Source organism: Carcharhinus amblyrhynchos, chromosome 15 (assembly GCF_965287045.1).
Source record: "Carcharhinus amblyrhynchos chromosome 15, sCarAmb.v2.hapA, whole genome shotgun sequence".
Classification (NCBI taxonomy): Eukaryota; Metazoa; Chordata; class Chondrichthyes; order Carcharhiniformes; family Carcharhinidae; genus Carcharhinus; species Carcharhinus amblyrhynchos.
This window is the reverse complement of record NC_137338.1, coordinates 67,675,262-67,698,277: the sequence shown is the minus strand read 5'-3', so window position 1 is coordinate 67,698,277 and position 23,016 is coordinate 67,675,262. Positions and strand designations below refer to the sequence as shown.

At 42.0% G+C, this 23,016-nt stretch overlaps 1 protein-coding gene across 4 annotated transcripts in view; it reads left to right on the top strand.

The window, feature by feature from the left end:
- ptchd1 (patched domain containing 1) overlaps positions 1 to 20,663 on the top strand; it is a 71,165-nt gene extending 50,502 nt beyond the window's left edge. For 2 of the 4 annotated variants that reach the window (XM_080204128.1, XM_080204124.1), the window contains exon 4: positions 68 to 20,663. The gene's annotated coding sequence lies outside the window, so the exon portion shown is untranslated. The remainder of the gene's footprint in view (positions 1 to 67) is intronic. The other 2 variants (XM_080204126.1, XM_080204125.1) reach the window with 2 other exon arrangements.
- Positions 20,664 to 23,016: the final 2,353 nt, after the last annotated feature.

Here is a 23,016-nt window from a genome sequence, read left to right as displayed (position 1 = left end):
AGTTCAGTGACTGATACGCCCTAGGAGAAAATAGAATCATGAAATATCTTTGATTTTGTTTTTGCAGATTAAATTAAATAGCCGTTCGAACCTTGCACAGGAAGATTATTGAGTGATACAGAACAAAAGGAGACCATTCAGCCCAGCGTGACTGTGCTGCCTCTGAAAAAGCTATTCAATTAGTGCCACTCCCTAAACCCCTTCAAATGTTTCCTTTCTATCGATTTATGCATTTCCATTTTGCTGTTAAATCTGCTTCCACCACCTTTTCAAGCAATTCCATATCATGGTAACTCAAGGAGTTAAACATTTCCCCCTCTGTTTCGTGTGCCCTTTTATCTGTGTCCCCTGGTTACTGGCCTTCCTGGCCACTGGAAATAGTACCTCCTTACTTATATGATCAAATGGAAGGTAAAGTATGAAATGCCCAGAACAAGCATAAGGCTTGTCAATGAATCCTCTGCTGAAAGCTCCTCCCTTCCCCCCTGCCGAGAGCAATCAGGAGTTCCTCAGTAACCTAGTAGCAGGCTGTGGCTGCTCCCGGCTCAGGCCCCTTCAGCTGACAGAGACTGGATGGACTGTGAAACGAACGGGACACTTGCTGTTTCGCTAAGCACTCAGGGCTCCAAGCAAAGCGAATGGACAAGAGTCTCAGCCTGATGATTTACCAGCAACACACAAGGCAATCCCCCCTTGAGATGTCATCACAGGAGGCAGACACTTAAACTTCAAACATCTCATCCAGCAAATTCGATCATTCATTAAATGTAATTTACCTCATTACCCTGCACATGACAAGCACATATTGAGAAGCACGGGATATTGTCCTGGATTCAGCTTAGTTGACAGATTGTGAACAATGAAAGAATACTCAGTCTCAAAACACAGATTCTTGATTCAGCACACCTGTCATCCAGATACTTCTTTTTGTTAAATTGACTTTTCATTGGGTGTGGAGCCCTTCAGTGAGTCATTGCAAATTGTATTAATTTGGCATCTTTCATGAGCTCAAAGCATGGCTTGTGATTACTGATCAACGTTGCACATTTGCCTCCTAAACAATCTGCTGGAACTTTTTACTAGAAAGTTAAAGTGAATGAAGTACAACAAAATGCTGGTTTGGGTTTACAGGATGACTGTTGTGCACTAAAGGATTAAACAGGTAGGTTCAGTTTCTACACACAACTAATGTTCACACAGTTAAGTGTAAATATGTAACCATATGTACTGTATGTTCCTGAAGGTGCTACCGCGTTGGTGATGCACTAAGTATATTGTGATGACCTACAACAATCTGTGAACACCTTTCCTTAAGTCTATTCAGAAATTCAGACTCTTTGTTAGAATGATTTATAATACTATATCCTAACAAACTCATTCCTGGTTTTATTGAACACAAGGAAATTCCCTCAGGGTAAACCACTTTATGCTGTCATTTCAAGTTTCAGACGTAATCAGGAGTTTAAAATCATACAAGTACCATGTACACTGTAACCTCCCCAGTCTAAAATCTGTTTGACCTGTTATCGACAGGAAATTCTCTGGGCAGATCCAAGTAACGCACGACATCATTTTAGTGCATTTTTGGGAGCAGACACAAAGATACTGTATTTGGATAAGTAAAACTATTTTTATCACTGCTTTATAATGTTTGATCACTATTTTGTGCTTTCCAGGTATATGAACAGCGTTTTTTGGTTTACACGCACGTGGTTAGACATTCTAACTTCATTCTATAATCCAGAAAATCCTACAATCCAGAAGCGACTTGGTCCCAAGTATTCCGGACTGGAGAGATCACAGTGTGTCACTTTCTCTCAAGCTTTCTCATTGTAAAGGGGAATTGATGCCCGTTTATTTTTGTGGTCTCTTCCTGTTTGGCCCAAATGCTTACTTTTGGAGCTGTGATTCATTTTTATATATATATAGCATGTTTCAAATTGGTACAGGGTGACTTGGTGTCCCACAGCTTATCCTTGATAGGTGGCATGGCTGAATCCTTTAAGCTGGCAACATTAAGGATTATTTTATAAAGTCAAGGTATAGACAGGATTGAAACGTGAGGTGGACTCTGTGACCCATTGCTTCCATTTATTGAAGGTTTACATTGCAGTATTATCCTTATAAGCAGTCAGCATAAAAGACACAAGCAATGTGTAGGATTACATGTAGTTTGCAACTTGGGACAACTTGTTACTTCCACTTCAAAAGATTTCACTGCATGTTACAAACTGAGATTGCTGCTGAATAATTCACTGCAGTTAAGGCTAGGGTGTCTCTGCTCTGCAGAAGAGCAGTATGACAGCAGGGCAGCATGGTACCAAGTCGCTAACACTGTTGCCTCACAATGCCGGGGCCCGGGCTTAATTCTGGACTTGGGTGACAGTGTGGAGTTTGCACATTCTCCGTGTCTGCGTGGGTTTCCTCCATGTGCTCTAAGTTTCCTCCCACAGTCCGTGGATGTGCAGGTTAATTGGATTGACCATGCTCAATTGCCCCTTCATGTCCAAAGATGTGCCGGTTCGGTGGATTGGCCGTGCTAAATTACCCATTAGTGTCCAAAGATGTGTAGGTTATGTGAATTGGCCATGCTAAATTGCTCCTTATTGTCCAAAGATGTGTAGGCCAAGTGGATTGGCCGTGCTAAATTGCCCCTTAGTGTCCAAAGATGTGCAGATTTGGTGGATTGGCCATGCTAAATTTCTCCTTATTGTCCAAAAGATGTGCTAGTTAGGTGGATTGGCCATGGTAAATGTGTGGGGTTATGGGGATAGGGCGGAGGATGAGCTCTTTTGGAAAGTTGGTGCAGACCCAATGGGCTGAATGGCCTCCTTCTGCACTATGATTCTATGAACCCAACTCTGACTTCTCATACACCCGGTCACATTGCAGACGAGGGGATCTTTTGTTCAGCCCAGTGCTGCCTGTGATTGTTGCGTTATACCTGGTGCCAAATCTGATGACCAGTGACCAAAGAGATGGCAACAAATGAAGTGAAAACTGCAACAGTTGATAGGTCAGTGGAGAGAACAGACAAGTTAATATTGATCCTTGGTCATAAATTAATAGACTTCAAGCAGGATTACAGAGCAGCAGCCACGTGTAGGAGCATTCAAACCCCCCACCCAACTGACACAATATTCCACAGGGTTTTGATTGGTGAATGGTGTCAGGGAAGTGAGACTTGAATAATGAATTACATTTTTAAAAAAATTCTTCCATGGGATGTGGGCGTCATTGGCTAAGCCAGTATTCGTTGCCCATTTCTAATTGCCCTTGTGAAGGTGGTGGTGAGCCAACTTCTTGCAGTTCCAAGTAGTCTAGGCACACTCACAGTGCTGTTAGGAAGGGAGTTCCAGAATTTTGATCCTGTGTAGGAACACTGATATATTTCCAAGTCAGGATGTTTTGTGGCTTGGAGGGAAACTTGTATGTGGTGGTGATTGGCTATCCTTGTCCTTCTAGATGGTAAGATCATGGGTTTGGAAGGTACTGTTGACAGAACATTGGTAAATTGCTGCAGTGTATCTTGTAGATGGCACACACTGCTGCCTGTGTGCATCAGTGAATGTTGAGGGTGGTGGATTTCTGCTACTCTGAACTTCATATTTCATTCATTGTCATTCACTGTCATATGCATGAGGGGTTTCCACCTTTGAGACACTGGTCCTTCCATATTGAACTAGCTGATGTTTGCAAAGCCTAGAGGCTACAAAAATAATAAAAGGCCAAATCTTAAGACTCTGTATCTGAATGCACATAGCATTCAAAGCAAAACAGATGAACTGATAGAGAAACAGATAGCTGTAATGAAACAAGGCTGTAAGATGACATAGATTGGGAACTGAAGATTAAAGGATATGTGATATTTAGGAAGGACAGGAAATTGAGAACAGGAGGAAGGGTGACACTGTTATTAGCATATTAAAGAGGGATGACCCAAGTTCAGGAATCCAGGATGTAGAAGCAGTGTGGGTTGAGATGAGAAATGATAAAGTCAAGAAGTCACTTGTGCGAGTGGTGTACAGGCCCACATGATAGGTCAGAGTATAAAAGAAGAGATAATGGGAACTTGTCAGAAAGATACTGCAACAATCATGGGCGATTTCAATCTGCATATGAATTGGAAAAATCAGATGGGCATAGGTAGTTTAGATGAGAAGTTCATAGAATGTTTTCAAGATTATTTCTTAGAACAGCACTTCCTGGTACCAACCTGAGGGCAGGCTATACTAGACCAGGTATTGTGCAATGAGATAGGATTAATTGATAAATTCATAATGAGGGCACCCCTTGGTAATAGCAATCATAATATGATTGAATGTTGCATTCACTTTGAGGGAATGAAGAGTGCGTCCAAGATTAATATTTTAAACTTAAACTATGATGGCCCGAATGCAGATCTAGCTGAAGTGAAATGTCAAATGTGCTGGAGTGATAAATCAATAGATGGTCAGTGGCAGACGTTTAAAGGGATATTTCAGAAAATACAGAATTGACAGATTCTAATGAGAAAGAAAAATTCCAAATGGAGAGCGCATCCATGGTTAATTAAAGTTAAAGGGGTATTAAGCTTCAAGAAAAAGCGTATATTTTCACAAGGATGACTGACAGTTCAGAAAATATAAAGCACATGTCAATACAAATATGAATACAAATACAAACATAAAGGACAGGGTGGCAGTGATTAGCACTGCTGCCTCACAGTGCCAGGGATCTGGGTTCGATTCCTGTCTTGGGTCACTGTCCGTGTGGAGTTTGCATGTTCTCCCTGTGTCTGCATGGGTGCTCCAGTTTCCTCCCACAGTCCAAAGATGTATGGGATAGGTTGATTGGCTAAACTGACTCTAGTGTCAGGGGATTAGCAGGGTAAATATGTCGGGTTATGGGAATAGGGCCTGGGTGTTTTGTAGACTCAATGGGCTGAATGGTCTCCTTTTGCACTATAGGATTCTATGAACATCAAAGAATGACAAAAAGATTAATAGGGAGGGGAAATTAGAGTACGAGAGAAAGCTAGTTGGAAATATAAAGACAGATAATAGGAGTTCCAATGGAAATTTATCTAAGAAAAGAACGAACAAAGTAGGCATTGGCCCTATAGAAAGTATGTCTGTGAAATTAGTAATAGAAAGTAAGGCTATAGTGGGTGAATTAAACAGGTATATTGCGATGAATTAGACAGGTATATTGCATCAGTCTTCACTATAGAGGACACTAGTAACATCTCATAAATAGCTGTAAATCAAGAAATGGAAGGGAGGAAAGAACTGAGGAAAATTCCAACTGCTCAGGAACTGGTACTGAGCAAATTGTTAGTCTGTGGGCTGACAAATGCATGAGACTGGATGAACTTCACTCTAAGGTCTTGAAAGAAATGGCTAATGAGATAGTTGAAGCATTGGTTTTAATTTTGAAGAGTTCCCTAGATTCAAGGAAGGTTCCATTAGATTGGAGGATAGCAAATGTAACTCCTTTATTGAAGAAGTGTGTATGCAGTATCAGGGGCGGGTGGGAAGGTTGGTGTGTGGATAGAGACATGAAGCAGGAAATTACATGCCAGTTAGCCTAACATTTGTCATAGAGAAAAAGTTAGAAACCATTATTAAAGATATTATAGCCGTCCATTTGGAAAAATTCAAGGCACTCGGGCACAGTCAGTGTGGTTTTGTGAAAGGGAAGTCATGTTTAACCAATTTATGGGTTCAAGTGTGCTGTGGATAAAGGAGAACCAGTGGATGTAGTGTACTTAGATTTCCAAAAACCATTTGGTAAGTTGCCACATCAAAGGTTGTAATAAAAGCCAATGGTGAAGGGAGTAACATATTGGCATGGATAGATGATTGATAGGATAGATGATTGACAGGATGGATGATTGACAGGAAACAGAAATTTGGCGTAAAAGGATCTTTTTCTATGGCTGGATGTGACAAATGATGGATATCAGTGCTGGGACCTCAATTGTTTACAATTTATATAAATGAATTGGATGAAGGGACTGAAGGTATGGTTGCTAAATTTGATGATCTCACAAAGGTAGGTAGGAAAGTAGATTGTGAAGTGCATGTAAGAAGGTTACAAAAGCACATAGGTTAAATGAGTGGGCAACAGTCTGGCATATGGATATAATGTGGACAAATATTAAATTGCCTATTTTGGTAGGAAGAATAAAAAAGAAGCTTGTCATCTAAATGCTGAGAGATTACAGAGTTCTGAAGTGCCAAGGTATCTGGGTGTCTTAGTGTGTGAATCATAAAAGGCTAGCATCCAGGTACAGCAAGTAATTAGGAAAACTAATGGAATGTTGGGAGCGGTTGCAGCGACCTGGGCTGGGAGACATAAGCGGAGGCCATTTAGCAGGTTTTCCATTGGGTGCCACAGCTTCTGCACATTTCCAGGCCCCAGATTTCTGGCAGTGTCAGCTCCACACTGGAAATCAGCATAGATTGTTTTAAATATTTAAATCTTCATTTGAATTCCATTAGCGGGCCCAGGTTCTGAAGTCTCCGGGCCAACTAGCCTCTCCTCCCCACCACTGCCAGGAACAACAATTCTTCACTGAAGGGGAGCTGGCGGCCCGACTCTGCTGGAGTGAAGGGCGGCCATGGAGACTGGAGAAGGTCGGAGTTAAGTGGGGGGGGTACCTATGATCATGGTCCCCCCGCACTGCCCAAGACCCAAAGTGGCAATGCCTACTGGGCATTGGAGAATTATTTTTTCCCAGAGGGTTGTGAGTCTTTGGAATTCTCTTCTTCAAAAGGCAGTGGAGATAGAGTTTATGAATATCTTTAAGGCAGAGCTCGATAGATTCATGATTAACAAGGTTATCTGGGGTAGGCAGGAATATGGGGTTGAGGTTACAAGCAGATCAGCCATCATCTTATTGAATGGCAGAGCATGCTTGAGGGGCCGAGTGGCCTACTCCTGCTCCTAATTCATATGTTTGTATAACTTAAAGCTAGAGAAAGACAGGAAACATTCTTTTCAGGTGGAGCAGTGCTTCACATGCACCTCCTTTAATCTGGTCTATTGCATTGCTGCTCCCAATGCAATCTACTCTACGTCAGAGAGACCAAATGTAAGCTGGTTGGTCGCTTTGCAGAACACCTTTGGTCCATCTGCAAGCAGGATCCAGACCTTCCTGTCACTTGCCATTTCAACACACCACCATGCTCTCCTGTCCACATGTCCATCCTTGACCTTTTGCAATGCTCAAGTGAACCCCTAAGCTTAAATGGAGCAACAACACCTCATCTTCTGCTTGGGCACTTTACATCCTTCCAGACTGAACATTGTATTCAACAACTTCACAGCATGAACTCTGTCTTCTACCTCGGCTCCATCTCCATTTATTTTATTTCATTTCATCTTGTTAATTTTTATTACTTTATATTTTTATATTTCTACTTCTAATATCTCATTTTCCATCTTGTTTCCCCCTCACCCAACCTCCACCTCACTCAAACCATCTGCTGCTTTTCTATATTCTGCACCTTTGTTCTGCCATTTACACATTCTGATCTTTTAATGGATGATCTTCGCATTCTCAGCCTTTATCATCACCATTTACATTCCCTTTGTCTTTTTGCCTATTTCCTATCAAGTACAGTGCCCCTCCCCCACACCCCTTGACTCTCATTGTATCAATCTTGCCGATTTTCCTTGTTTTCAGCTCTGACAAAGGGTCATTCTGGCTTGAAACTTTGGCCCTATTCTCTCTCCACAGATGCTCAGACCGGCTGAGATTTTCCAGCATTTTCTGTTTCTGTTTCATATTCCAGCATCTGCAGTATTTTACTTTTAAACATGTGGGATTACGGGGGGTCACGGGAATAGGGCCAGGGTGAGATTGTGGTTGGTACAGACTCAATAGGCAGAATGGCCTCCTTTTTTACTGTAGGGGTTCTGTGATTGCACATAAATGTGTTCTTTTCATCAAATGTCTGTACTGTTGTGATATTAAGGCCGGAATACCGACTTAGAGAATCTGATGGACCACCAGGAGGCTCTAAGGCCTGTCGTGTTCTTGCCATCTCTTTGAAAGAACTATTCAGTTCGCTCCACTCGTCTGATCTTTCCCCTTCCCTTAGAGCTGTTTTGCTTTCTGCAGCTCTCCGTTGAAAGTTACTATTGAATCTGCTTCTGCCATCCTTTCAGCTTCTCTTGGAGATGAGTCACACTCAGAGGGAGCATTGTTTAGAAAATTGGGGGCCAACAGTTTTTCAGTGGTTAAAATGAAGGATTAAGCAGAAACTATGGCCTGGCCACTGATCCCCACTTGCACCAAGCTGTCCTGCTGCATCTTCTTCTAAGAGTAGAAAGCAATCCTCTGTAAACTGAAGACACTGAAACCAGTCCAGTCCAGCATGCTTGGGCCCAAGTCATTTTGTGATTTTGGAATCTTCTGGAATTTAGAACAGTGTTAGAATGTCCAATTGCAAGTGTATAAATACCGATGTAAATATTTATCTGAAACATAAAACAGCGATAAAGCATTCAGTAATAAAATTTGTCTTACTTGTCCACTGTGTTAGTTCTTGTATTCGCATTGTGATGAATATTGCAAAGATCTAGCTACATATTTGCCAAAAACTTGCTGGAGCAGGCCATTTCATTGCCCGCACTCTGATTTGGATTTTATATTTCACTCTTCAGGTTGTATTTTTCATAGCAAGTTGCTGGAAGTGTGAGCTTTTTTTGTAATAAGTCGTTCTTGAGATGTGGATGTCATTGGCTAGGCCAGTATTTATTGCCCATCCCTACTTGCCCTTGGGAAGGTGGGGTTGAACTGCTGCAATCCATGAAGTGTAGGTATACCCAAAGTGTTGTTAGGGAGGAAGTTTCAGTATTTTGATCCAGCAGCAGTGAAGGAACAGCAAGTTAAGAGACTCAGAGGGGAACCTCCACGTGGTGTTCCCGGAGGTGAGGTTTTCTGCACAACCTGCTATGTGTTTCACAGAGGTAGCCCACCATTGGCCAGTGGCTGGATCTTCCTGTCCTGGCATTATGAATGGCGTTTCCCATTGAACAGTGCTAGGAAACCTGGATGGGGGTGCACTGTCAGAGAGACTGGAAGTTCCTGCCAATGTGAATGGTTCCAGCCTATGTGTCTGCGGATTATGTTGTGTTAGACGTAGTGGATTTGGATTTTAGAAGATAACGTATAAGGAGCCTTGGTGAGTTCCTGCAGTGCATCTTATAGATGGTGCACACTGCTGCCAGTGCATCGGTGATGGAAGGAGTGAATGACACCCCATCTCCAAACACGCGGGCTGCTTTGTCCTGAATGTTGTTGAGCTTCTTCAGTGTTGTTGGAGCTGCACTCACATAGGCAAGTGGAGAGTATTCCATCACACTCCTGATTAATGCGTTGTAGATGGTGAACATGCTTTGGAGAGTCAGATGGTGAGTTACTCACCGCAGTATCCCTAGCCTCTGACCTGCTCTGGTGGTCATAGTATTTATCTGGCTATTCCAATTTAGTTTCTGGTCAGTGGTAATCCCCAGAATGTTGATAATGGTGCACAGACAATAAAGGCCATCTGAGACCTCCATGAATGTCAGGTTCTTAACTAATTCAACTTAAAGATAGATGTTGAAAACCTCTGACCTTCCTGCAGCTGGGATTGTCTGGTGCTGCTGCAGTGAGTGACGTTTCGCTTGAAATGCCCAATTTTCCTTTCTAACTTGCAGCGAGGTGGGAACGGATGAGAATCCCGTTCAGAGAATGAAATAGTGAGTGGCATTGAATGAAGTGGAGTGAATTGGAGTCAAATTAAATGCAGAAATAGGAAGAGAAAGATTGGATTGAGTAAGACAAAAAGAGGCTGAAAGAAAAAGTAAGAAACAATTTTTAAAATTACATTTAAAACAGTAATTTTACCACTGCAGAAGTGGGATCCTGACCCACCCACAACTCCTTTAAGGTTGAGGGATATGTCAGGACCCATTAAGGGTCCTTCCAAAATGAATTGCTAACTTTAAATGATTGTGGTGAAATTAATTCACATGAACACCATTCAGTCCAGCAATATAATGAGACTTGCACTGAGATGTTAATTCAGTTAGACTGTAAAATGAGAGGAAAATCGTCCTGCCCTTGGTGGTGTGTCTCTTTGCCACAAATTGCAAGGGGGATTTTTATGCACCTGACATTATTAATCAGCCAAACCTGGACCATTCTGTTCAACAGGATGATGTTAGTGGCGAGCAAGAGAATCCTCACCCATACAAAGCAACCAACCAAAAAAGAAACATTCCTGTCCCACAACAGGCTTGGATTTTCCAGGGTGAATCCGAGTGACCTCCTCTCCAGAGTCTTGAGAACACAATCCAGGCTGACACTGCAATGCAGTACTGAGGGGGTGCTGCACAGTCTGAGGTGCCATCTTTCAGTGGAGACGTTAAACCCAGGTCCTGTCTTCCCTCTCAGGTGGATGGAGAAGATCCCATGATACTATCCAAAGAGCAACAGCGATGTTCTCCTTGCTGTCCTAACCAAGAACCATTTCTTAACCCAAACAGATTAGCTGGAGATTTGTCTCATTTGCCTTGCATGGGTTGGTTGCTGTTGCTGACATAGCGACAGTGATTATACCTCCAAAAAAAGTACTTAAATGGTGGTGAAGGTTGGGAGCTGCCTGAGGATGTGAAAGGTGTTTTTTTCTCTTTCTTTATTAGGCTGCGATCCCAGCTGCATGAACACAATGAAGGCATGAGACACTACTAAAAATGGCTATTTCTAAACTTGAGCCAGTTCTACAGGGTAGGCTGTCCAACAGCAGCCAACAATTTCTGAACACTGGATAATTTTGTAGATTGGTTTCCTATTTGTTCATATATTTATGCAGATGAGAATTAATGAGTGGAGTCTTAATGCTCTTTGTAAAAGTACAAAAATGCTCCACAATTTCTTGTCATAAAAATTTGATTTTGGTTTTGACATGGTTCGGTCTCTGAAAAACTTCACTTTCAAGAATCACCATGTTAGAATTAAGGAAACCTAGAAACATTGAAGCTAGAAGCAAGAGTAGGCCATTCGACCTTCGAGCCACTCCATCATTCATTTTGATCATGGCTGATCATCAAATTCAATATCCTGATTTCCCCTTCACCCCCATATCCCATAGAAATTCTGCAAAGTTATATAGCTTTTGATAAGGCAATTGTGATAAAACTTAATTCATTATGTAAGGAGATAATCATTTTTCCTCATTATCTATACTTATAGATAGTGTTACTAAGCTAATTATCCAACTGCTTGCAACGTTCTGCCTTTTGTCAATCCAGGTAACTGCCTATTCCCTGGTTCCACTCGGTCTGACTTTGACCATGAGTCATGTGGTACTTTATCAAAGACCTCTTGGAAATCAAATATATTACATTTACTGCATCACCCTTATCTACTCTTTGTGTTACTGCTTCTGAGATTTCAACAAGATTAATCAAGCATCATCTTCCTTTTCAAAAACTCTGCTGTTATACTTTTGCACTTTTGAATGAGCATTCTATTATCATTCTTATTAACATGAAAGTAATTAGTCGATGTCATTCCTCCAGCTTGTTCTATCTGCCTTTTTAGATATAGAAATTGCACCAGCCCTTTGTTACTATTCCCTATTCTAATGGACTTTTAAGTATCTATAATAGTATATCTGCTCTGTTCCCTAAGTTTTGGTTAATATGTGCAGAGGATCAGGTTTTATGCTCTCTAAGTTTCACTTGTACATCAATTACTTGCCTCTCCCCACTTCCTATCTGAAATGTTTATATTCCATGCAGGGTTTTGCGGCTGTTCACACTGGTGGGATTCTCTGGTCCCAATGCTGTGAATTGAGATTTGATTGAGCACCAAATTCTCCACCTTTACTTGCAGCAGCGGCAGGGTGCGAACGACTGGAAAATTCTGGGCATCTTCTTTCACGTCTTCTTATGTCATGTCCTCTACATTAGCTCCCATTAGCAAATACAGAGATCTTCTGGCTGTTCATGTTGGCGGGATTCTCCGTCCCACTGACAGTGCGACTCCGGGTTTCCTAATAATGTGGGGTGGATTCAATGGGAAATCCCACTGACAACAGCGGGACCAGACGATCCCACCACCAGGCAATGGCAGAAATGCATCCCGCTGCCAAGAAACAGTCCACGGGGAGACCAGACAGTCTCATTTAGGATAATCATTTAATATTTCTTTCATTTTGCAATTGCTGCCAGTGATTCTGAGGTATATATCTCTTAATGCCCCAATTCTGATCTTTTCTTATTCATGTGTTTAAAATATTTTACTTTTCTTCTTATATTCCTTAATAATTTAACATTATCATTCCTTTTTGACCTCTTAATTGTTTGTTTTACTTCTCTCCTATCCCTTTCATCACTCCTTTGTCATTCTCTCCTTTATTGTCAATTTAGTTATTCCTTTATCTTGAGTTTTAATTTTTACCTTATTTCTTTATTCATTCATGGTGTGTCATTACTGACTGCTTTGTTCTTGCTGTTTTGTGTGTAATTTTTCCCACTGCTGCTCTATTCATTTGTCAGTAAATATTTCCAGTTCCATTGTCATCCCCTTAAAATTAGCTTTGCTCAACTTATTGTTTTGGTCTTTGTTTTACTGATGCCCTTCTCAATCATAAAACCTTCGAATGTCGTGAGTAATATTGTTTAACCTCGCTTCTGTTAGCTGGTCTAATTCATCTCATTCGAAAACATGAGGAGTCTGGACAGAGTAGCTAGGGAGAAACTGTTCCCACTTGTGAAAGGATCGGGAACAAGAGGGCACGGATTTAAAGTAATTAGTAAAAGAATCAAAAGTGATAGGAGGAAAAAGATGTCCATGCAGCGAGTGGTTAGTGTTTGGAATGTCAGAAAATGTGGTGGAGGCAGGTTCAATCGAGGCATTCAAGAGGGAATTGGATTGGCTCTGAAAGGAAGAACGTGGAGGGTTACGGGGAGAGGGTGGGAATGGCATTAGGTGAATTGCTTATTCAGAGAGCTGGTGCAGACACAATGGGCCAAATGGCCTCCTGCTGCACCAAAACAATTCTGTGGTTTTTCATTCTTAGAGCTAGCATTGTTTTCTCTCTTGTTGGGATCTTTCTGTATACAGTGGGAAAGGGCTGTTTGAAATGAGTCCATCTCCAGCACCTCTCTTGTTACCTCTTCCCAGTTTATTTGGGGTAGTTAAAATCTCTCATGATTATTATTCTGTTTTTTTATTCACATATTTATTTGCATATTCCTTCTTCCACCCACTATTAAGTGGTCTGTCATCAATCTCTATTAGTATAACTGACCCCTTATTTACTTTCATTTGAGCCCAAATGAATAATAACCTTGAGTTATTTATGCCTTTTTTTTACTACTGTCATTTTGTTATCTCTAATTAATAAAACTACTCTCCAATTGTCTTCTTTCCCTGATCTTTCTCATTGTGTTATAACCAGTAATACCTAATTGTCAGTTCTGATATTTGTCTGGACATGTGTGTAGACAGATGGGTGGACAGGGGATGTTTGGACAGATAAATGGCAGACAGATGTATGGAAGGACAGGTCCGTAGACAGATGTGCACAGAGATTGATAGATGGAAGGACAATAGATGGTTACTGGGTGGATGAATAAATTGGTGCAGAGTGACTGATGGGGCGGCATGTGGCGCAGTGGTTGGCACTGCTGCCTCACAGAACCAGGGACATGGGTTCAGTTCAACATGGTGACTGCCTGTGTGGAGTTGCATGTTCTCCCCATGTCTGTGTAGGTTTCCTCTGGGTGCTCTGGTTTTTGAAAGATTTGCGGGTTAGATTGATTGGCCGTGCTAAATTACCCCTTAGTGTCAGGGGGATTAGGAGAGTAAATACATGGGATTACAGAGATAGGACCTAGGTGGGATTGTTGTTGGTGCAGGCTCAATAGACCAAATGGCCTCCTTTTGCACTGTAAGGGTGCTATGATTCTGGATGGCAAGATGGTTAGGTGGAGACACAGATGGGCGATGAGGTGATAAATACATATTGGAGGGACAGCAAATAGAAGATGTATACGTGGGCAGGTAAATGGGTAACATGATGGGTAGATAGATTGGTGATGGAACGAATGTCAAAGAGAAAAATGAAGCATTTTTCAAAGCTAGGAGGCTGGGAACACACAAAGCAAGTGTGGAATACAAGGAAAGTAGAAAGAAACTTAAGCAAAGATCTCTCTTTCTCTTAAGTAAAGATCTCTTAACCAAGGAGTAAGAAGAGCTAAAAGGGATCATGAAAAAGCATTGGCCAGCAGGATTAAGGAAAATTTCAAGGCTTTTTACACATATAGAAAGAGCAAGAGGGTAGCCAGGGAGAGGGTTGGCCCACTCAAGGACAAGGGAGGAAATCTATGTGTGGAACCAGAGGAATTGGGCGCGGTATTAAATGAGTGCTTTGCATCAGTGTTTACCTAAGAGAAGGACTTGGTGGATGATCAGTCTAGGAAAGGATGTGTAGATAGTTTGAGTCATGTTGAGATCAAAAAGGAGGAGGTATTGGGGTTCTTGAGAAACATTGTATTAGACAAGTCTCCAGGGCCTGATGCTACAGAATACTGAGACAGGCAAGGGAGGAAATTGCTGAGCTTTGAGAGAAATCTTTGTATCCTCACTGGCTACAGGGGAGATCCCAGAGGATTGGAGAATAGCCAATATTGTTCCTTCGTTTAAGAAGGGTAGCAAGAAAAATCCAGGTATTTACAGGCCGGTGAGGCTTATATCAGTGGTGGGGAAATTATTGGAGAGGATTCTTTGAGACAGGATTTATTCCCACTTGGAAATAAGTAGACATATTAGTGAGAGGCAACATGGTTTTGTGAAGGGGAGGTCGTGTCTCATGAACTTAATCGAGTTTTTCGAGGAAGTGACAAAGATGATTGATGAGGGTAGGGCAGTGGATGTTGTCTACATGGACTTCAGTAAGGCCTTTGACAAGGTCCCTCATGGCAGACTGGTGAATTCGTATGGGATCAGAGGTGAGCTGGCAAGGTGGTTACAAAACTGGCTCAGTGAAAGAAGACAGAGGGTAGTAGTGGAAGGGTGCGAATGGAGGGCTGTGACAAGTGGTGTTACTCAGGGATCAGTGCTGGGACCTTTGCTGTTTGTAATTTATATAAATGATTTGGAGGAAAATGTAACTGGATTGATTAGTAAATTTGTAGACGACACAAAATTTGATGGATTTGCGGATAGCGATGAGGACCATCAGAGGATACAATAGGATATAGATCAGTTGGAGACTTTGGTGGAGAGATGGCAGATGGAGTTTAATTGGACAAATGTGAGTAATGCATTTTGGAAGGTCTAATACAGATAGGAAATATACAGTAAATGGCAGAACCCTTAAGAATGTTGATAGGCAGAGGGATCTGGGTATACAGGTCACTGGAAGTTGTAATGCAGGTGGAGAAGGTAGTCAAGAAGGCATACAGCATGTTTACCTTCATCGGCCGGGGCATTGAGTTTAAAAATTGTCAAATCATGTTGCAGCTTTATAGAACCCTAGTTAGGCCACACTTGGAATATTGTGTTCAATTCTGGTTGCCGCACAACCAGAAGGATGTGGAGGCTTTGAGAGGGTACAGAAAAGATTTACCAGCATGTTGCCTGGTATGGAGAGCATTATCTATGAGAAGAGGTTGGAGAAACTTGGTTTGTTCTCACTGGAGTGAAGGAGGTTGAGGGGAGACCTGATAGAAGTCTACAAGATTATGAGAGGCATGGACAGAGTGGATAGTCAGAAGCTTTTTCCCAGGGTGGAAGAGTCTATTACTAGGGGACATAGATTTAAGGTGTGACGGGCAAGGTTTAAAAGAAATGTACGAAGCAGATTTTTTACATAGAGAGTAGTGGGTGCCTGGAACTCATTGCCAGCAGAGGTAGTGGAAGCGGATACAGTAGTGACTTTTAAGGAGCATTTTGACAAGTACATGAATGAGATGGGAATTAGAAGGATATGGTCCCCAGAAGGGTAAGGGGTTTTAGTTAAGTTGGGCAGCATGGCCGGTGCAGCCTTGGAGGGCCGAAGGGCCCGTTCCTGTGCTGTAATTTTCTTTGTTCTTTGAATGCACCAATCAATGGCTGTTTGAGAGGGCCGACAGATAGTGGATGGGTGGGACAATTAGATGTGTGGATAGATGTTTTAAAAAATTAATTCATGGATATGGGCATGGCTGGCTGGGCCAGCATTTATTGCCCGCCCATATCTACACTTAAACTGAGTGGCTTACTAGGCCATTACAGGGAGTAGTTAAGAATCAACCACATTGCTGTGGTTGATTCTTAAGTACTGTGGAGTCACATGTAGGTCAGGCCAAGCAAGGAAGGCAGATTTCCTTCTCGAAAGGGACATTAGTGAACCAGATGGGCTTTTACAACAGTTGATGATAGTTTCATGGTCATCATTATTGAGACCAGCTTTCAATTTTTGGATTTTGTTTGGATTTATTGAATTCAAATTCCACCAGTTGCCCTGGTGAGATTTTGAACCCTGTTTCCAGGGTATTAATTAGCCTGGATGTTTGGACCGGTAATGTCCAATTTCATCACCACCACACCATCATCTGTCTCCCCATTGATGGACTGATAGGTGTTAGATAGGCACAAATAGATGAGTGAACGCAGATGAGAGGATGGTTGGTCGGACAGATGACAGATAGACTATTGAATGAAAGGATAGGTCAATGATGGTGGCTGTATGGACTGACATATTAGTGAATGGGTGTCATATAGATGGATAGATGTACAGATAGACAAGTGGATAGATGGCCAGTTATGTAGTTGATAAATGGATGGATGAACATAAGAAAGTGGATGGATGGACAGATAGGATTATTCAAAGAATGGTTGTTACCGATTAAGATATATAGAAAAATAATAGATGGTGGATGGACACAGAAATGATAGATAAACAAATATATTTTCTATAGATGCACAGATTGATGATTGGACAAATGTATTGTTGGTTTGATAGACAGATTCATGAGAGATTGAGCAGTTTAGGCCTACATCGGCTAGAGTTTAGAAGAATGAAAGGAGACCTAATTGAGGTATATAAGATGCTAATGGGGATTGACAGGGGTGATGTAGAGTAGATGTTTCCTCTTGTTGGACATTCTAGAATGAAAGACCATAGTTTTAGCCCAAGGGGTGGCAGATTTAAAACAGAAATGAGGAGGAATTACTCCACTCAAAGTATTGTGAATCTGTAGAATTCTCTATCCCAGGGTACCGTGGATGCTGGAACACTAAACAAATTTGAGGAGGTAGATACATTTTTAATTAGTAGAGGGATGAAAGGTTATAGGCAGCGGGCAGGAAGGTGGAGTTGAAGCCAAGATGAGATCAGCCATGATCATATAGAAAGGTGGAGCAGGCTGGAGGAGTTGAATGGCTTATTGCTCTTAGTTCTAATGTTCTTAAGTTCTTCTGTGTGGTGACCAGATGGACAGAGAAGACGGAAGGACTTATAGGTAATAAATAAAAATATCGCGGATCTGGAAATCTGAAATAAAAACAGAAAATGTTAGAAAAACTCAGCAAGTCTGACAGCAAGACAAGGTGATGGATGGATGTGTTGAAAGGTTGTGTCATGAATAAACACATGCTAAATGGGTGGAAGGTAAATGGGAGGATGGATGGATTGATGAGTGGTGGCTGTGTGGAGAAATAAATGAATGGATAGCATGACATATAATTGGTGTTTGAATGAACAGAAAGATAGGTGAACATGTGGAGAAGGTTGTTAAATGCAAATGGCTTGATAAGTACCACAGATAAATGGATGGATAAGTGACTATCAGATGGTGACAGGCAGATAAATAGATAAGAGGCAGTCGAATGGCCCATTTATCCTATTTTGTATGTTCGCATATGGATGAGAATGGACAGATAGATAAGTGGATAATTGGACAAGGAGATTGTTGGACAGGTGGGTGGATGGATGGACAGAAGGCAGATGGATAGAACAGGTAGATGGGTCAGTGAAGGTGGTGACACGGGTGGATGGATGCTCGGGTGAATGCGGGAAGGTTGGATAGGTGGATGAGTCACTGGTCGGGTGGTGAGTGGATGAGTGAGTTGTAGGATAGCTATCTTGTGAATGGGCAGACATCTGAATTGATATTGGGTGGGAAGGTACAAAGGTGTGTGTTTGGGACAAATTGACAAATTATTGCATTAACCAATGGTGGATAGATGGATAATTGATGGTAGATGGATGGGTGGATAGGTCGATGATGAGTAAAGGAAAATGCTGTTCAACCCTGTTAACTGTGATCATTCCAACCTATTACCTGTCACTTGAGCAAATTAGTAAGCACATGAAATATGGTATTTCTATTTGAAGTGTGGGAAAGAATCAGCTTAAGATGTCAATCTGATGAAGTAACACAGGTGAATAGATATTACAATGAGATAGGGTGATGGATAAACAAGTAAACGATGGATGGTTAGATGGATGGATAAATGGAAAAATGGATAGATGACTGTTGAATGGACAGATAGATGGGAAGATGAATGGGAAGCTTTATTTGGATGGATAGAAAAATTGACAGAGACAGATAAATGATAGATAGATGAATGCACAGTTGGTGGTTGGTCACATGGACAGATTGACACATGGAGAGATAAGTGATAAATAACAATGAGATAGAAGGAAGCATGGGGAGACTGTTGGGTGGAGAGAGAGATGAGTGGCTGCATGTGCAGATTGATGTAAGTATAAATGGACAGAAAGATGATGAATAGTTGTACAAATAAATGGAAAGGCAAATATATGGATGAATGCCCAAATAAATTATTGGAAAGAAAGATGGATGAACATGTGGAGATAGATGTACAATAGACAGTATAATTAGATGAGAGAATGGTTAGGCAAATAGATGGTGCATGGCTAGAGAGGTAGATTAATGGGTGGTTAGGTAGATGATGAGCAAAGGAAAATGCTGTTCAACCCTGTAGGCTGTAATCATTCTAAACTATTACCTGTCACTTCAACTGTATTAGTAAGCATGTGAAATGTAATATTTCTATTTGAAGTGTGGGAAAGAATCAGCTTAAGATGTCAATCTGACGAACTAACACAGGCTCTGTTTGCAGCTGCATTTGGAATAGTTTGCACTTCCCGAATTACCAATCTATTCAACTTTTGAAAGTTTATAACAAGAAACATTTTCTCTCAGTCTTGATAATTTACTGTGTTAAATAAATACTGTTTACCAGGACTGTCTGAGTGATTCTGTTGGATGGGTTCACTTTTGTTGGGATTCTTAAGGGACATTATTGTAAATGTTGAGTGTTAACAGAGATGTTGAGTCATTTATGCATGGCCTTTGTGTATAGTGTCGTGTCTGAGGTGAAGTTAATTCATTTATTTGCTGAGGAGTAAATAGAAAATGGAACAACCCTCTCATCTATTCTCAAAGGTTGATTTCTGTAGATGAGAGACACGGGTTTTAAATTAATGAGTATTGTCCTAATCCAGAAATGGCTAGTAATTTTTTAAAAAAATTTGATTTGGTGGAGGAGTAAATCGAAGTCTTTTGTTACGTTTGTCACCATAATATTACATACTGGTGTCACCATTACATTTAATGTTACTGTGTATGAAAAAGAAGCTTGAAGGCTCAAACATTAAGCATCAGAACATTGAGAAAAGGCCTGTACAGAGAGTAAGCTTTTGACCCTTTTGTAATGGCCACCTTCAATTGAATTATAAATTGGTCTGAGTCGGGAGGCACAGTTTATGCCACCCTTCACTACGAGAATGCCATTTGAACCAGTTCCCTCTTCCCTCAGTAAAGTAGGTATAACTTGCAAACAATTACAAAGCTAACGTGAGAACTGTCACTGGGGAAAATGCCTGTTCGAAAGCAGTGACACTTTGGGCTCGTTTCCTCAAGAGCTTCTCTTTTGTGGGCAGATGAGGGAAAACTTTCCAAAAAGTAAACACCCAAGAGGGCTTGTTCTTACTAAACGTTTAACCAGAAAATTGACTTTCTTGGAGATCCTTCCTTTCCTGCGAGGACACACTTACACTGTATTTTTCACTGTCTGAACTATAGCTCTCCCACTCCCCACAGCAGTGGGATCAATACCACCACCCACCCGACTGTGCTGTCTCCATGTAATATGATGAAAGGCCTCTGTTCCCTCGCCCACTGTACCTGGGGCGAGCAAGCTTTCTGTGTAAATGTACCTTCCCATAAAGTTACATTGCACACTGTCAATTTTAACCGGAGCTAAATGAAACTGTGGAAATAGTCAGTTTTCTATGCAAAATAACTGTATACAGGAGATCGACCAAGTGAGCTGAAAGAGAAAGGATTCATCCAGTCAACACAAAGCGCCAGGGTTGGAAACTCCCTGCATTGCTAGTCATTTACTTTTTCTGTAAGATGTTGTTTCATTTCCTGGCACTGATCAAGATGTGCACTGACAGAATCTGTAAGTAATGATCAGCCTCAGATTTGGTGAGCAGATTCTTGTGTCATTGAAATCGCATCAGCCTGCTGAACATCTCATATTAATAAAACAAATGCTTCTGATATCACTTAAATCAACTGTTTTGTTTTAGAAAGATCTATTTTTGGAGCTTTTGAGATAGTTGTTCTTATGTACCCATATGTTTTATGTAAAACAAAAGGCCAATAAATTGACCCTGTTTGTAACTGGTGTTGAATTCTTTCTGTCCATGACTCAGGATAATGTGAAGATCCCTGTAAGGAGGGTGAGGTCAGAGTTCACTTCCACATGCTAGGATATTACAACATGAGCACTTCAAACAAAATGATTGTTCTTCTAATAAGGTTCATGGCTGGAAGACAACTATTGATTTTTATGTGGGCTCCCACATGTGTGAGGAGCAATGTGTATTGCCCTAGTAATGGCATTCCCTCCATTTCATACTGTTTGTGTCCTCACAGTGCTCCAACGCCCCACCAATCCACTTTTGAGATGGTTCTTTCTCTCCGCAGTGTCAGTACCAATCAGTCCCTCGGCTGCTGTGTACTCAATAATGTAGAAACTGGACAGAAGATGTTCTGAGTGCAGTCCATGTGCAAGGTTGTCACAGGTATACCGCCTGTCCACAAGACGACTAGCTGCTTCCTCGTTCTCCCCATGCCTGCGTGGGTTTTCCCCAGGTGCTCCGGTTTCCACCCACGCTCCAAAGATGTTCAGGTTAGGTGGATTGGACGTGCTAAATTGCCCCTTAGTGTCCAAAGATGTGTAGGTTAGATTGGTCATGGTAAATATACAGATATATGGGGATAGGGCAGGGAGGTGGGTCTGGGTAAGATGTTCTTTCAGAGAGTCAGTGCAGACTTGATAGGCTGAATTGCCTCCTTCTGAACTGTTGGCATTTCCTTTATGCTTCTTGTGGGATGTGAGAATTGCTGGCTGGATCATCATTTATTGTCAGTCCCTAATTGCCCTTGAACTGAGTGATCTGATAAACCATCAAAATGTCTATCAGGGCTTAAGCAAGACAGAGCTTGCAACTTTGATAATATCATTGCCATTTAATCTCTCCATTTTAATTCAGCCTTTTCTGCTTTATTGAATCTTGTTTCTCATATTTTTGCTTTCATCCAAACTGTTCCTTATTCTGCAGTTTAACACGTTCTGGACCGATGCTTTGTTTCTTTACTAAAGCCATTCCCAATCCTATTAATTTTCATTCCATCTCACCTTTGTCATTTAACCTCCCCTGCCCTCTACGTTATCCCAGACCTTCCCTCTCATTTTCCCCCTCCCCCTTTCAACAACATAAAGCCCATCAAATTTCTATCTTCCTTCAGTTCTGAAGAAGAACCATATTCAACTCAAAATGTTAACTGTTCCTCTCTCCACAGATACTGCCTGGCCTGCTGAGGCACTTTGTGACCTTAATATCTTAGTTTGACCTGAGTTCAAGATCTGGAAAACAAAGTGAATTTAAATATTACAAAAACTCACAACTTCATTCTACTGCGGTGGCTCTAGAAAGTATTTTGTCTTGTCTAAACACTCAAAATAAAACTCACTGGGCCTTGATTCTCCCAAAAAAATTCTAAGTGCTGAATTGGCAGGAAAAATGGTGTAAATCACATTGCTTTTTCAGTGGGAGTTCAGACTTGAATATCCCACACTTCGTGCACTGCAGAGGTCTCAATTGTGAATTTCATTAAAAGCTTGGGAGAGGCAGGGTCTATTCGTGCTACAGTCTGACAGCTTTGTGACTCTGTGCATGCGCAGTGACCCCGAACTGGCAGACTATAGTCTGCTGGCCAGCCCAGGACACTCAGACTGCTGCCCCTCATAATACCCCCATGGCCCAATTGCAGCCCGCACAAGCATGCCCAGGCCAGCCCCAACGCCTGTCTCGGAGCACTGCAATCTCCAGCGGCCCTCCAAACGATTCCCTGCTGACCCTCCCCCCCCCCCCCGCCTTCCCGGGAGGCAGATCCCCTGTCCGCCGTAGACCTCAGCCCCGACTGATCCTATCTGCAGAGTGGCAGTGGGGCCCACCACCAATCGCCCCCTAGCCCCACCTCCTTGGCACTGCCTGATGACTGGTGGGCAGTGCCAGGGTGCCCTCTGGGCACGGGCACGTTGCCCCGGGCAGTGCTGGGGCACAGGCTGGCACTGCCAGGGTGCCCATGCCAGGGGGCACCATCCACGACTCCTGACCCCATGGGGGGCCCCAATTGCCTCCCCACTTCACTCCAATGGGGTCACCTGCTACTTCCCCACAAGCGTGGAGTTGCTCTAAAGCCCGCCAGAGTGAAATACTCCTGGCAGGGTGGGAGATGCTATCAGGCCAGAGAATTCAATCCCGGGCCCAATAATGACATTTAAAATAGATCTAAATCACCTTATTTTCCTGCCGGTCCCAAATACCCCTGCTCTCCAGCTATGGGTCAGGAATGCATGTGTGAATCCTGCAAAATGATTGACATACATCTCCCAACCCAACATACCAAAAAACGTGCATGCTGGGATGGGAGAATCTG